Source organism: Engraulis encrasicolus, chromosome 4 (assembly GCF_034702125.1).
Source record: "Engraulis encrasicolus isolate BLACKSEA-1 chromosome 4, IST_EnEncr_1.0, whole genome shotgun sequence".
Taxonomy (NCBI): Eukaryota; Metazoa; Chordata; class Actinopteri; order Clupeiformes; family Engraulidae; genus Engraulis; species Engraulis encrasicolus.
Window position 1 is genome coordinate 8,106,601 of NC_085860.1, and position 10,220 is coordinate 8,116,820.

Here is a 10,220-nt window from a genome sequence, read left to right on the forward strand (position 1 = left end):
CTACACGGCTTTGTGTATTCTTTTTCATTTTTGGCTGCTTGCTAACTGTGTGGTCTGGTCTATGATGAGTGCAAACTTGCTGGAGCTACTTTATCAGATTAAGTGGTGGTTGCCTTGTGGTCTGTGGCCTTATGCAAAATAGTGTTCTGTGAAAGCTGCTCAGGAGTGACGCTTCAGAGATGGTTTGCTAGATTATAGTATTTACAAAGGTGTTTTGATATAGCTGCCATTTTCTATGTGTGTGTGTGTGTGATGTTTAACCACTTGGTACAATGTTCAGTGAAACTGGGCACAAAAGACCAAATGTGTTTACATGTTTCTGCCACAGGGAGGCACTGTTTTAAAGCAAGCAATGGGTTTGTGTGCATGAAAGGGACTTAGGGTTTGGATGCATGAAAGGGAATGGATTTGCTGTTTATGAAAATCCCATTTCTGCACACTGTAAATATTCTTTTCGTTATACTCTCATCTGTATTTGAAATGCATGTGCAACATTGTGCACGTACGTGTTTTCAAATAGAGCATATATGGACAATCATTAAATGTGAATAATTCCTGTGTTAATGATGTGAAATCTAAAACCAACAATGTGTAAACTGATCCTTGGACTATAACTCATGTGTTAGGCTCACCATTGTAAGGTGACTGGCCTGTTTTGACAGTAGCTGTTCGGTGCCTGTGTTGGCTCACGTGGCAGGCCTGATGGCAGGTGAGGGGTTTCAAGGCCTCCAAATTCTTCAGCAAGCCCCGTCCTGTGCTGGGCAGGAGCATAGCGGAGGAGAGAAAAGCAATCCACAGACACATGAAAGACAAACACAACACTGTGCTCTTTCCATTCCACACCTACTATGCCCTGCCCTCTGCCTGTCTAGGTGTTCCATCCTTTCCTTACCACCAGACTGAAAACCTGGGGAAGGAAAATACACAGACCATTATCACGAGTAATTCACCATGAAAGATGGGTGACAGATTAATCTCAACGTATATCAAGCAGACATTCAAGGAATTTCTTTTAAAACCTTGTGGCACATCTCAGTTACACAAACAGGCTGTAAGATATGAATGGCTCCATAGTATCTTGTTGAATGCATTGCACAAGAAAGCCTTTGTGTGGGATTAGGGGCTGGGGTTAATTAAATTGTTCTCAATCAAAAAGTTTCAGAATCCAAGATAGACTGTAGATAGAAAGTACAACAGCAACAACAAAACACTTTTCTGTTGTCTGTCTGGCACAGTGTCAGTGTTGCCATGAACACGCGCGCCACAACAAACCCTTTGCCATGGACTCTTTGCAGGTAGGCAGCAGCCTCGAGATTATATTGCTAGTTCTAATGCCTCATACCCCATATACACTAGGCCTAAGGAAATTTGAGTAAACGTTTCGTTTTCCGTGGATTGTCTAATTATTTTTATTTTGATTATTTTATTTTGAAATGACTTTAATTGAGTAGGCTGGTCTAACAGTTATTTAAAATGTATCAATGCATTCATTTGGAGAGCTCCCACTTGTTTAAATGTCAGCACATAATTCGGACATTGGTTGCAAGGAGTGCGTGCATTCATCAACCAAATTAAGTTCTGCGAAAAGATAGAGCAGCATGTGTTCCCCTTTAAGATGCTAAGTAGCTGCTAGTGGTGGCAACGGCGCTCATTCCTGGGGAGAGAGATGCACTGCTCCCAGGCTCGGCGGAGCATCCAACTCAGCACCACGGCAGCGAGAAGAAGCTACTTCCCGAAGTGAGGGGACACAAACCAACTTTTACCAAGTTGTTTAACACCGCCTAGGTAGGTAAGTGAATTGAAATTCGCATTGTAAACACTTCTGAAAGAAATGCATGATTTATAGTAGTCGATGTGCTTACCTCACGGCTTAAAAGGTCTGTCTGGCGTCTAGCCCACATGGTATTTTCAGTGAACTGCCTGCTTGCTGTAGCCTACAAAGTTCTCTGTGAGTCGGCATTCGTGTCTTCACTTTTTTAAACACTGTTAAAATAAATAAATACATTCTCACGGAATGGGCTGGTACTAGTTGGGTGCTGTTGGAGGAGGAGGATGATGCTAATATAGGCCGGGAGCCAGCTACACCCCTCAGGATGTTTTTTGCTATGTTTTTTTCACTATGATTTCCTGTTAGCCTATACCCTGGGCCATAACGAGTTGATAGGGACAACTCCCAACTCGGCCCCGTTTGGTCTCAGGGCCCAAAAAAACAACTTTTAAGGAAAATCTGCAGGCGAAATTATGTAGCTGCAAATATTAAGGTAATGCAACTCCAAAAATGGTCCTAGAACCCTGTAAATTTACATGGGTCATCCTGTCACATAGGGGAACCAACCTGAAAAATGTTTCAGGGCTTGGGGCTTTTCCTCTGTCAAATATCATCTTCAACATATCCAAAAAGCTTAAAAAATGCTTTTCCGCCTGACAAATTGTCCTCATATTTGATCATTTTCAACTCTGTTATGATATGTTTTGGTCCCTCAAATGTAAATAAAAAACTGCCTAACTTCCTGAGCTTCAATTTAAGCCCAAGAGGACCTATCTAGCTAGAGTACAACAGCTGCTATGTCCAAAGTTATTCACTATGGCCTATCCGAAAATAGTCTACTGGCAATAGTCTGCTGGCATTCTACAGGCATTCAGACACTTTCAGGCATAACCATTTCATATGGGACTATGAACATCAATTTCACATATGTTTGACCTTGAGTTGAAAATTGCTATGACTGTGAACAGTATGCAACACATGGTACTATTACACAAAACGAATGCATCAAGTGAGACAATTATTTAAAGAAATGGTTCGTATTGTACAACAGTAGTGTAAAATGTGAATAAGAACTTTTAATCATCATTTAATAATTATCATTATCATCATCCTCCTCTTCCTCATCTTCATCCGCATTTGTATGGATTTCATCAGTGTCCTCCTAATACATCAATAAGAGCTTTTGGGATTACATCACCCTCAAACCATAGTGGTTCAAGCTTCCCAGTATCTGTGTTTATGTGAAACCCATGGTCAAGTGGACTTGGGATACCTGGGTAATGCTCATGGGCCCTACCCCCTAACTCTGACACCATACTCCATCTCAAGGCCAATGTGCTCTAATTCAGGATGGAAAACTCCTCATCATCCCTGCATCAGATGAAACAATATTTAGCACAGACACTTACATAAAACTGTCTTCATTACTGTCTTCTTGGGGAGGACCCCCACACCCCCTCCAACCCAGTCTGTCAAGTGTCCCACAGTGGTTCCCAATATGTGGGCCAATGCCCCTTCCATGGTGGTGACCCGCTGGCATTCCCTCATACCAAATCTAGAAAAAGCCCTGAGTGTCTCTTCTTGTTACACCTATATTTTTTTCTTGCCATGGCGGGTACACAGCAAAGTATACTGGGTGATCATTGATGTTGCGTGGTGAGCATGTGTGTTGTTGCGCTTCCCATGACCATCATCCTGATATGGGCAAACTCACTAGTAGGCTACCTATTTAAAGGTGCTGGAAAACTGAAAAAATTGTGCTTGGAGGTACTTGAAAAGTGCTTGAATTTGTTCATGAAAAAGGTGTGGGAACCCTGGATGAAAACAAGAAGGCATTCATTAATTTATAACTGGATCACTGGAGGTCCTAAGATACTGTATGATGAAAAATGTCCTCCTAAGGCCTCACATCAGGACCGTTAGATTCAGAGCAAAAGACTGACTTTTTCTTCATTCTCCTGTATTATGCCAAGTCCTCAACTGTCAATATAATCTTTGACATGGGTGATAGATTAATTGACATCAACCTACTAGTTAAAGATTATTCCCAGGAACACATTGCCGCTCTTCTGATCCTGCATGCCTGCTGACTGCACGTCAGCATTCAAAAGCAAAGGAAAGGTGAAACCAATGAAGATATTGAAACAAACATCAACATTCATTTAAGTCTTTGCAGAAGTAGTGAAACTGATCCTCAGTTCCAACAGCTTCTCAATGGTGTTGAGCAGTTCAGCTGCTGCCTGTATGGATTTAGTCACTGAGTGAAAAGCATTGATGAAGCCAAAGAAGATCTCTGGGTCAAACTGCCAGGTTCGTCAGGGTCTCTCAATTGACTCAAGGAACAATCTCAAACAATTCCCACCGTGCAAGAGGGTCCTCAACGGTGCTTTCCCTGGTGCTATTCACCCTGTAAACCACTGACTTCAACAACAACTCGGAGAGCTGCCATATGCAAAAGTTCTGAGATGACACCACCATTGTTGGATGAATTAAAGATGGACAGGAGGGGAGGTACCGTGGCCTGGAGGAGAACTTTGTCAGATGGTGCAGAATCAACCAGCTGCAGCTGAACACCACCAAAACCAAATAAATGACAGTGGAGACAGTCTGCACATGCAAGTACCTGGGTGTACACCTGGAGAATAAACTGGACTGGTCTGCTAACTCACAAGCACGGTGCAAGAAAGGCCAGAGGAGGCTCTATCAGTCTGCCATGGCCAGTATGCTCCCATGCATTAGGAGGAGAGATGCTGGACGCCTTGACTGGCTGGTGAAAAAAGCTGAGTCTTTTAAAGGCACAGAACTGGAGGCTCTCACTATCACAGCTGAGAAGAGGACACTAAGCAGACTCAACTCTATAATGGACAATCACCCCCTGCACCCCCTGTACCCCCTGTACCCAGTCTTTGACAACTAGAGAAGCCTCTTCAGTTACAGATTTCGCCCTATCTCCTGGAGCGCAGACAGGGTACGGAGGTCCTTTGTCCCTCCAGCTATTCCACACCACACAGGAGGACAAACAGAAATCCTCCCAGGTGACTGGACCACATAAACCAACCCCCACACCTGCACACTATCTGTATGCCTCCTGTGCTTCTACCTGGACTCCTATCCTTCGTCTGGGTGTGACACCCCCCCCCCCCCAACAATCAAGAAAAACTTTTCTGCGCTACGAATCTACACTCTGCACTAGGATTTTTTACTGTACTGCACTGAGGTATTTTCCAATGCAGTCATACAGGACAATTACATTCTGTATGTTCAAACGTGTGTGTGTGTGTGTGTGTGTGTGTGTGTGTGTGTGTGTGTGTGTGTGTGTGTGTGTGTGTGTGTGTGACTGTGAGTGGAGCGACATGGTGTGAAACTTGCGATCCCGATTCCCCCATCACTTTTCAATGGATACTATGGATACTTGACTCTGGCTCTCTTACTTGGACAATGCACAGTGACTTATGACACTCCTGGACGATTTTTTGTACGTTGATCTTCGGCTGCTCTGTGCCACTCAGCTAAGGCACATGTGATAAATCACCAGTACACTTTTTTGGACACTATCTGTTTTTTGTTTTTTTTGCTGCTCTGTGCCACTTAGCTAAGGAGCATATGATAAATCACTGTTACACTGATATACTTATCACTAACCACAGTTGTGACTGTGTGTGTGTGTGTGTGTGTGTGTGTGTGTGTGTGTGTGTGTGTGTGTGTGTGTGTGTGTGTGTGTGTGTGTGTGTGTGTGTGTGTGTGTGTGTGTGTGAGAGAGAGAGAGATCTGGCTGTGCCTGTGTGAATGGAAGAGAGGGAGAGAGAGAGAGTGAGTGAGGAAGTGAGATATGCCTTGGACTGAATGTATGTAAGAGTGAGCTATATGGTTAATATATGTGTATCGATGTATGTAATGTTGTGTGTGTAATGTCTTTTTGTATTGATGTAAATATGCACCTTAATTTCCCTCTGGGATTAAAAATGATAATATACTTTCAAGTGCGCATCTGGAAGAGGGCCCATGAGCATTACCCAGAGATCCCAAGTCCACTTGACCATGGATTTCACATAAACACATATACTGGGAAGCTTGAACCACTATGGTTTGAAGGTGATGTAATTCCAAAAACTCTCATTGATGTCTTGGCAGAGGAGGACACCGATGAACATAACATGTCTGATGAAATCCATACAAATGTGAATGAAGATGAGGAAGAGGACGATGATGATGATAATGAGGATTATTAAATGATGATTAAAAGTTCTTATTCACATTCTACACTACTGTTTTACCATACAAACAATTCAAAACATCTCATTTGATTAATTCCTTTTGTGTAATAGTACCATGTGTGGCATCCTGTTCACAGTCTACCAATAGGTGGTAACATTAGCTACTTTTGATGCTATTCACATCATACTTTCATTCATAGCCATTTTCAACTCAAGGTCAAACACATGTGAAATTGATGTTCATAGTCCCATATGAAATGGTTATGCCTGAAAGTGTCTGAATGCCTGTAGAATGCCAGCAGACTATTGCCAGTAGACTATTTTCGGATAGGCCATAGTGAATAACTTTGGACATAGCAGCTGCTGTACTCTAGCTAGAAAGGTCCTCTTGGACTTAAATTGAAGCTCAGGATGTTAGGCAGTTTTTTATATACATTTGAGGGATCAATGCATATCATAACAGAGTTGAAAATGATCAAATATGAGGACAATTTGTCAGGCGGAAAAGCATTTTTTGAGCTTTTTGGATATGTTGAAGATGATATTTGACAGAGGAAATGCCCCAAGCCCTGAAACATTTTTCAGGTTGGTTCCCCTATGTGACAGGATGACCCATGTAAATTTACAGGGTTCTAGGACCATTTTTGGAGTTGCAGTACCTTAATATTTGCAGCTACATAATTTCGCCTGCAGATTTTCCTTAAAAGTTGTTTTTTTGGGCCCTGAGACCAAACGGGGCCGAGTTGGGAGTTGTCCCTATCAACTCGTTATGGCCCAGGGTATAGGCTAACAGGAAATCATAGTGAAAAAAACATAGCAAAAAACATCCTGAGGGGTGTAGCTGGCTCCCGGCCTAATGCACCTGCTGCCTGTTACCCCTTTATCTCAGCCGTCCATCCTAAAAGTAACAGCTTTGTAACATTGTATCTTACTCAGAACGTCAATGACAAGGTGCAACTTACTTGTTACATTGTTTCAGATAGTTGCGGTGGATGTAGATTTACTTTTTTGTTACATGTGTAGACATTATGAGGACTTATACCGTATGGATAACTATTTCAATCTGATTTGCAAAAGTGAGTGCGCACACATCAACTGTCAGTGGGCCACAAACAGTCTAGTCATCACAACCGTTGAAGATGGAGGCATTGTGTCTGCGTGGTATTGAGTGTGTATTTCAAGGTGCTGATGCAAGCAGCATAGCCAGATTAAGTGCGTGCTTGCTTGTGGGAGTACTGTAATTGATCCAAGTGTAGCCTACTTGATATGTTGCCAACAAGGTTGGTAAAGTAGACCAATCCTCTGTTTCCTTTCATGTTAACCTTAGTCATAAGCTCATAATTACAATAGCCTATGCATCGTTTTTTTTAGTGTACATACATATCTCTCTCTCTCTCTCTCTCTCTCTCTCTCTCTCTCTCTGACATTTCTGTCCATGTGCCTATGTGTGTTTGTGTGTGCGAGCGAGACTGATGCTTGAATCCTGGTAGACTATTAGGCTGTTACACCATCACACCTTGAGAATTCAGCGCTCCCCTCAGGAGACTTGCTGAGAGGGACAGACACCCATTATGCCAATTTCTCCACAGCTTAGCTGAGGGTTGCCAGTCTTTCGTCAGCTGCTTATGCAGTCCCATAGCTCTGCCATTCTGCTCTGTGCTGTGCTGAAGTTGACTTGGAAACTCTCACATACCTCGTTAGATTGTATATGTTGTCAGACATAAACCTTTATTCATAACACAAAAGGAAAAAAGAAGGCAGTCCGAAAACAGGTCTCTAAAGAGGTGTGTTTAAAGATCTATGAAATGAGTTGCGGGCTGTTTAAAAGCTGAATGGAAATGTAGATGCGACATACGTACAGTAAACTCCTCAGTCATAAGAAAGGTGAAGACTGGATTTGTGAGGAAGTTCTTTATATAAAAAAGTGAGCCGTTTTCCCATGGCAAGTGCATTAGTTCTAGTCATTCTCCACTCTCACCAGAAATATGTGTATCGAATCCTGTCGTCGCTCTCACTCCCACTCCCACTCTCCCTCCTGGGTCTGAGTCATCGGGGCCCATCTGCCCAGCTGCCTGATGATGAAAACAAAAAGACGTACTGTGTACCAGCTGGAGATAGCGCTGCCCATTCACAGCCAGTCACACTCACATGTGTGCTCTCATATGTGTAGTGCGCACATTAACACATTGCTCACGCTCATATGTGCATGCACACATGTGTGCACACACACACACACACACACACACACACACACACACACACACACACACACACACACACACACACAGCCACACCATTTTCACTGGTGAACAAAACCTTTGTGTGTATGTGCACACTAACACATCGCACACACACACACACACACACACACACACAGACACACACGTACACACTGCAGACAAGCACACTCGTTTTCCATTCTTGTGTACTAGACTGAATAACTGCCTATACAGACACACATTTACACGCATGCACAGTACACGCACACATGCTACCAAAGATGCTCACATAAGTTACGTAAGCACAGTCTGTCACAGGGGATGACTTGAAACACATGGATGGGCCGCTGCGCTGCGCTGCGCTGCGCTGAACAGCAGCATATGCCTCTGCTCCACTGCATCCGCTATGGCCATGACATTATCTAGTTATTATATGCTAACATATGTTTCTTCACGCTTGCTGATTTCACGTTGTCGTAAGGGAGCTCAGCTCAGCTCAGCTTGCAGGCAGTAGTACGGACTGCTAACGAAGCACGGACACGCACATGGACTCATCCGCAGGGACGCATGCATGCATCTGCGCACATCATAGATAAACACATACACATTACAAACACAGCTACATATCCATACAAACACACATGCATTACACACACACACATTATACACTCATGTAGATACACATGGTCATACATTACACACATGCAATCACATGTACAGTAAGACACGTGTTATTCTCTATGCACACACACACACACACACACACACACACACACACACACACACACACACACACACACACACACACACACACACACACACACACACACACATCCACACACTCACACACTCACGTGTCATAGGACTGTACACTGTACACTTCACACACAGCACACATGTATTGACTCACGCACACATACTGTACGCTCCCAGGCACAGACTGGCACACTAGCCCATGCCCCCATGCAGCCCAGGCGTGAGGTTCGAGTTTAGGCCGAGTGGAGGGTGGGGGATGAGGCTGCTGCCTGTCTCTGGCTGGGTGTGGAGTCAGTGCGAGGTCTTGGCATCAGTCCCACAGGCTGATGGAATGTGCGTACCCTTATGCATGACTCCACAGCGACCCTCGCCATCTGAATACACCCACTCACACACACACACACACACATACACACATGCACACACGCACGCTTTTCTCACTCTTCATCCACCCTGCCTTGAGGTCATCCATCTTCTGCTCTCCGCTCTCTCCATCATCGACCATACTGTCTGAGTCTGGGCCTCTCTCAGCATGTTCTGAGGGTTCCACCCCCCCACTTAGAAAGCCACTTTGCCAAAGCAGTGATAAATTACTGACACATCAACAAGTAAATGGCATCTGCAGATGTAAAGCCAGGGACGCTATCCGGCAGGTCTCTGTCTTAGTGGATGCTGAAGTGTACAAATGTATAATAGATTGGTAAATCAAATTACAGTATGTACCATTTAGGCATTGGTTTTTTCCAGATGCTTTTAGCCTAGGCTAAACTCTCAGGCAATAGCAGATTCAGAGACACTGTCGTGGTTATGGCTGAGAGCTCATTTCAGGCAATCAGACTAAGTGTACGGAGAGTAGCTAGATTAAGTTGTGTATTATATGTGAGAGTGTTGGGAAATGTTTGTATTATATTGTTGTCACTCCTTGTTTGACATGCATGGAAAGGAGCTTATTAGGGATGCACAATACCACTTTTTTAAACCGATGCGAGTATGATTACATTAATTTCTGCCAATACAGAGTACCAATACTGATACTTTTCCCCCAAATAAACAATGAAAATAAATGCATAAGCTTATACTTGTTTTTTCCACCTTTGATATTTGTTTTATTGTTCATTTGCTTGTAGATTTAAATGTGTGAGGCAGCGTTTTTCCCCATGCTGCTTTCAAGTCAACAGAATGTGATGAGAACTTGCGTTGTTTTGTGTAGTATCGGTGTCTGGTATCAGCAAGTGCTTGAAGAGTACGAGTATGAGTATAATA

General features: G+C 43.4%; 1 protein-coding gene across 3 annotated transcripts in view; it reads left to right on the top strand.

Moving 5' to 3' along the window:
• The first annotated feature begins 1,645 nt into the window (after nt 1-1,645).
• Nucleotides 1,646-10,220, top strand: part of rassf7a (Ras association domain family member 7a) — a 56,971-nt gene continuing 48,396 nt past the window's right edge. For 2 of the 3 annotated variants that reach the window (XM_063196612.1, XM_063196613.1), the window contains exon 1: nt 1,646-1,785. The gene's annotated coding sequence lies outside the window, so the exon portion shown is untranslated. Of the gene's footprint in view, nt 1,790-10,220 lie in introns of all 3 variants that reach the window. The other variant, XM_063196611.1, reaches the window with a different exon arrangement.